Below are 6,119 nucleotides of genomic sequence, written 5' to 3' on the forward strand. Positions count from 1 at the left end.
TACTTTTGCTTTGATGATGAACTCATAGTTATTGTGTCCATAAAATTATATCTAGTAAATTTCATAACGCTGAGTCGTTCTCATGTCTGTTTTGTACAGGCAAAAGGCCTTACACGGTCTATGTCTAGTCTTTTGCCTCATTATAAAATGGGCATGCTTTAAGAACTTACCGGTGATGAAGTATATTTAATATATATTTACATGTAATTCTGTTTTAATATATATCCCATGTGGTCTAATGGCTAGGATAGCTGGCTTTCACCCAGCAGGCCCGGGTTCAATTCCCGGCATGGGAAAGTTTTTTGAACTTAAAGAAAACATTATTTTTATATGCAACTTTTCATTAATTACATCACTATTTATCTTTGTGATAAAAAATACTTTTAGAATTAACTGGACTTCCTTGTATCATCATTTTGTATCAAAAAATGATTGCTTATTATTATTAAAAATCATGTTTCAATTAACAAACCCTTCAAGTGTTTTTAAATGTTGCTTTAATTGTTCAACAAAAGTTAAAGATACAAGCTAAAATAGTATTTATTTCATACTAAATTCCCTGTTAATAGAATACTCATATTTGCTCGATATTCTAATCTGAAGAAAAGAAAAACTTATCCCACAATGAATAACAAGCCAACAATTTTAATTTTTTTTCTTTAAGTCAAAATTAGATAGCATGATAAAAATCACAATTCCACTTTATATGCTTTATTAAATCATCCTCACTCAAAAATGTCTTTCACCCCAGGACATGGAAGAAAAATTAGATTGGTAGTATTTATTTAGTAAACAGCATATCGTTGTATTGAATAAAACTACGTACCGTTTAATAAATATATACTCGACCTCGAACTTTTCCCTCATGTCTTGGGTTAGAAGATGTCTTTGAATCTATAAAAGTGAGTTATAAATTTTTTATTAATATCATGCATAGTCCATACATCAGCGGGGTCCACAAGGGGTGGGCTGGAAGAGCCTTACCCACAAATTCGACTTTTTTTCTCTTTTTTTTTTGTGTAGTTAACGACAAAAATTATCGATTCCTTGGAAAAAATTTAATCATTAAGGAGCAACAATTTTTCTTAACTTTTAATTTTTATAAATTAAGGTAATTTATTCAAATTCGTACTCGGCCTGAATTTTAACCACAAAATTAAAAATATATCTTCTAAAAATTCCACACAAAAAAAAAATCTTAGAATGCCCCAGTACATAGAAATGAAGATGCAAGGGAGTACAGTTAATTTTAAAAGTATTTTTTTGATCATAAAGATGAAAAATTATTTAATTATATGAAAAGGATTTAAGTAATGAAAAGAAAAATTAGATCAAAAAAGAAGATAAAAAGGCTTCCCATGCCGGGAATTGAACCCGGGCCTGCTGGGTGAAAGCCAGCTATCCTAGCCATTAGACCACATGGGATTGTTATATATTAGATAATACAATTTAAATTTTATTGCAAGTAAACTTCACCACAGGCAAGCATGCCCATTCTAACTATGAGCCAAAATAATAGACTATGTAAGGTCTAGGACCTAATGTATGTAGTTTTCTACCTGTAAAGAAAAAACAAAAACATACCAACTTGGCCAAAAGGGATCTCTGAGTTGACAACCCGATTGCCGTGGCTTGCAGGATTTTAGAAGTCATCAAGGTATGATATCAAATATTGAAAAATCACAATATCAGACTAAAAATTAGCTCCAAGATGTACTTTGCCTTGTAGTTGGGATAAATATCACTTTTACCACAATTTGTTGGATGATCAAGGAGTAATTCAACTCAGAGATCCCTTTTGGCCAAGTGGATCAAGCCTGGAGGCTTCTCAAACCGACTCTGCCATTAGTTATGGAAGTTTTTTCAAGATTTTTTTAAGATACTTGGATTGGGACCTCTTCAAACGAACCTCTATTTAACCAGTCATACTGTAATCAATACAATGCATGTCACGCTGGAATCCAGTAACATCTGGGAAGGCTGGCATCATGGTTTTCAGTCGCTAGTCAACTGTGCAGAACCTACCATATGGAAACTAATGAATACCATTAGTCTAGAACAGGCCCTCGCCGATAATAGGATAGCACAACATCTTAGACGACAATCTCCTCCACCTAGAAAGAGGAAATGGGTCCAATTTGATGATCAATTGAAGACTATTCTCAAGAATAAATCCTTTCCTACAGATCTCCTACGGGATTATCATTGACTTCACAAGAAACAGGAAGCTCCATAAGAAACACTTAATTAAAGGCTGTGTGTGACTCAGAAACAAAGAGAGTTACTCATTATTTCCCTCCATCCTCCACTCCTAAACCACTCAACACGTAAATATTAACAATATTTTTTCAAGAATTTGTTACTTTATTGCCTCATTTATATTCTTCAAATTTCATGCCAAAGTTCATCTTACACTTTCTGTAATTATAGGTTTTATAACTTTGGCACGAAATCTAAAGAATAGAAATGAGGCAATAAATTAACAAATTATACGTCAAAAATATTGTTAATATTTACGTCCTGACAATTAAATGAGAACAAAACATTCATTCCATTTGGTGATCAACAATTCCCTCAATTTATTATTACTTAGTTTGGACCTCCTTTTTGTATACATGATATTCATCATACTAAAGACTCTCTCAGCATCACAATTGACAATTGGAGTATTTTTGAAATACTTCCCCAACCAAGTTGTTAACAACCCGTGGTCCTGGAGAAGTTTTTCCAGTATATTTTTCAATAAACTTGGAGAATTTGGGATGATCCAGAACATTTAAAGGGATGTTGCACGACACAAATAACTTTGCTATGTTTTTGTTTTTTCTTTACAGGTAGAAAACTACATACATTAGGTCCTAGACCTTACATAGTCTATTATTTTGGCTCATAGTTAGAATGGGCATGCTTGCCTGTGGTGAAGTTTACTTGCAATAAACATTAAATTGTATTATCTAATATATAACAATCCCATGTGGTCTAATGGCTAGGATAGCTGGCTTTCACCCAGCAGGCCCGGGTTCAATTCCCGGCATGGGAAGCCTTTTTATCTTCTTTTTTGATCTAATTTTTCTTTTCATTACTTAAATCCTTTTCATATAATTAAATAATTTTTCATCTTTATGATCAAAAAAATACTTTTAAAATTAACTGTACTCCCTTGCATCTTCATTTCTATGTACTGGGGCATTCTAAGATTTTTTTTTTGTGTGGAATTTTTAGAAGATATATTTTTAATTTTGTGGTTAAAATTCAGGCCGAGTACGAATTTGAATAAATTACCTTAATTTATAAAAATTAAAAGTTAAGAAAAATTGTTGCTCCTTAATGATTAAATTTTTTCCAAGGAATCGATAATTTTTGTCGTTAACTACACAAAAAAAAGAGAAAAAAAAGTCGAATTTGTGGGTAAGGCTCTTCCAGCCCACCCCTTGTGGACCCCGCTGATGTATGGACTATGCATGATATTAATAAAAAATTTATAACTCACTTTTATAGATTCAAAGACATCTTCTAACCCAAGACATGAGGGAAAAGTTCGAGGTCGAGTATATATTTATTAAACGGAACGTAGTTTTATTCAATACAACGATATGCTGTTTACTAAATAAATACTACCAATCTAATTTTTCTTCCATGTCCTGGGGTGAAAGACATTTTTGAGTGAGGATGATTTAATAAAGCATATAAAGTGGAATTGTGATTTTTTATCATGCTATCTAATTTTGACTTAAAGAAAAAAAAATTAAAATTGTTGGCTTGTTATTCATTGTGGGATAAGTTTTTCTTTTCTTCAGATTAGAATATCGAGCAAATATGAGTATTCTATTAACAGGGAATTTAGTATGAAATAAATACTATTTTAGCTTGTATCTTTAACTTTTGTTGAACAATTAAAGCAACATTTAAAAACACTTGAAGGGTTTGTTAATTGAAACATGATTTTTAATAATAATAAGCAATCATTTTTTGATACAAAATGATGATACAAGGAAGTCCAGTTAATTCTAAAAGTATTTTTTATCACAAAGATAAATAGTGATGTAATTAATGAAAAGTTGCATATAAAAATAATGTTTTCTTTAAGTTCAAAACTTTCCCATGCCGGGAATTGAACCCGGGCCTGCTGGGTGAAAGCCAGCTATCCTAGCCATTAGACCACATGGGATATATATTAAAACAGAATTACATGTGAATATATAGTAAGTATACTCCATCAACGGTAAGTTCTTAAAGCATGCCCATTTTATAATGAGGCAAAAGACTAGACATAGACCGTGTAAGGCCTTTTGCCTGTACAAAACAGACATGAGAACGACTCAGCGTTATGAAATTTACTAGATATAATTTTATGGACACAATAACTATGAGTTCATCATCAAAGCAAAAGTAACACGAATAATTGAGTACAAAAATATATTTACAATATATATATATATTGTAGACTGTACCATAATGACAAATGTTGGGGATTGGGTATCGCCGGATATTTTTTATTTTGCATCAATTCTAGTAAGTAATAAATAATAAATGAAAGGTTGTATTTTTAAGAGTTTAATAGACAGTTTTGTAGTCCAAAATTATTCATTGATAAAATAGTATGTCTTATTTGAGAAAAATGAACAACAAAAGTATATTCAAAGAATTACGTTTGATTTGTAAAAATGAAGATTCACAATAAATGCGCGTTATATCCGGTAGAAAAAGATAATATTTATTTATTAGCAGCATGTTCGGAACTAAAATACTCATACCATGAGGCAAGTTACAGAAAGATTGTGAAAATGTTTTTGCGAAATTTATGTTTAATCTATAATACTCATTAATTATAACTGGATAAAAATGAATTATTTTTTGACATTTTACAAACGCATCCAGGAAGGACCATTTTTTTGGACGTTTGATGGTTATTTTCTTGTTTAAAGGAATAAGATACCAAATCCCCAATTTGTGTCATTACTGTACACCCTAATATATATCTCGAAGAGTTTTAACTAGTATTAGCAAATTATACAAGTTGCAATTTCTTTGCCTTAAAATGCATTATTTAATTACAACATTTGTCATTCTTATTACCAGCTGTACATTGATACTATCATTTCCTATTGATTTCTTAAAATTACATGTTTATTATGTATTTATGCGTAATATAAATGCGGTTATTCGAAATTCATGTGCCCCATAATTCTTATATTTTACTTATTGTTGTAAAAATAACACCATTTATGCATCGATCATCTATGGAATAAAGTATTTCCATGAACATCCAATAGTTAACTAATTTCTTTAATATTAATAAAAAAATGTTGTTCATTGATATAAAACTTGATTGTTTATGTCCCCAAATGGATGACATCAAAATTGTGATGTCACGTGAAAACGTTTTATATTCAGTTATTGCATTATCCTCATCCCAAGTACTTCATTAAAAATGATTCATCTCATTGTTTAATTGCAACTTGTACACATCGGTGTCCGCTTTTTATATCGAAGATTTTTTCAGCGAGGCTCGATATAGCGAAGTTTTTTATATCAAAATTTATTTACAGCTAGGATCGTTTTAGCGAGGATTTAAAAATTTATATTGGAACAAAACAATACCAATGATGATTGTTAACTAATTACGTAATTTCATAAGAAACTTTAAAATTATATTTTTACATGAGCGTCTACATATTTTTAATTTCGTCGTCGGTTTTATCCATACTCCTACTCGTCATCTAATCCGGGTTTCGGGACTAAAGGAATTAATATTTCTGATAATAAATTGAAGTTCATTCGTTTCCTGGATCATTTGTAATCAAAGAACTCCAAAAAGACTTCTCCTCTGCATTTCAATCTATATCACGACAATGTCTTCATTGCACTAAAAGGGTTTAAACCCCTTTAAGTTTTTAGACTTTGTAGAGAAGTATATGAGTCAAAGTCAAAGAAGAGGATATGACTTGTAGTTCCTCATAGTGGGAAGGAATGAGGGATACTTATGTTTCATTTGAGTTACATAAATCAAATCAAATAGTAAAATCAGAAATTGAATCCTTATTCTGTAATAGTTCTTGAAACTTGTTTCAATCATTCAATCCAATATGAAATGTTTTCAATTCATTAGTATTTTATTG

At 30.8% G+C, this 6,119-nt stretch overlaps 4 non-coding genes across 4 annotated transcripts; 2 read left to right on the forward strand and 2 right to left on the reverse strand.

The window, feature by feature from the left end:
* Positions 1 to 224: 224 nt before the first annotated feature.
* Positions 225 to 296, forward strand: TRNAE-UUC (transfer RNA glutamic acid (anticodon UUC)). Its single transcript has one exon. It is a non-coding gene; the product is annotated as a tRNA-Glu (tRNA).
* A 1,057-nt stretch (positions 297 to 1,353) lies between these two features.
* TRNAE-UUC (transfer RNA glutamic acid (anticodon UUC)) lies at positions 1,354 to 1,425 on the reverse strand. Its single transcript has one exon. It is a non-coding gene; the product is annotated as a tRNA-Glu (tRNA).
* A 1,543-nt stretch (positions 1,426 to 2,968) lies between these two features.
* Positions 2,969 to 3,040, forward strand: TRNAE-UUC (transfer RNA glutamic acid (anticodon UUC)). The gene has a single exon. It is a non-coding gene; the product is annotated as a tRNA-Glu (tRNA).
* A 1,056-nt stretch (positions 3,041 to 4,096) lies between these two features.
* TRNAE-UUC (transfer RNA glutamic acid (anticodon UUC)) lies at positions 4,097 to 4,168 on the reverse strand. Its single transcript has one exon. It is a non-coding gene; the product is annotated as a tRNA-Glu (tRNA).
* Between the last annotated feature and the right edge of the window lie 1,951 nt (positions 4,169 to 6,119).

This window comes from Lepeophtheirus salmonis, unplaced genomic scaffold (assembly GCF_016086655.4).
Source record: "Lepeophtheirus salmonis unplaced genomic scaffold, UVic_Lsal_1.4 unplaced_contig_15181_pilon, whole genome shotgun sequence".
In the NCBI taxonomy this organism is placed as follows: Eukaryota; Metazoa; Arthropoda; class Copepoda; order Siphonostomatoida; family Caligidae; genus Lepeophtheirus; species Lepeophtheirus salmonis.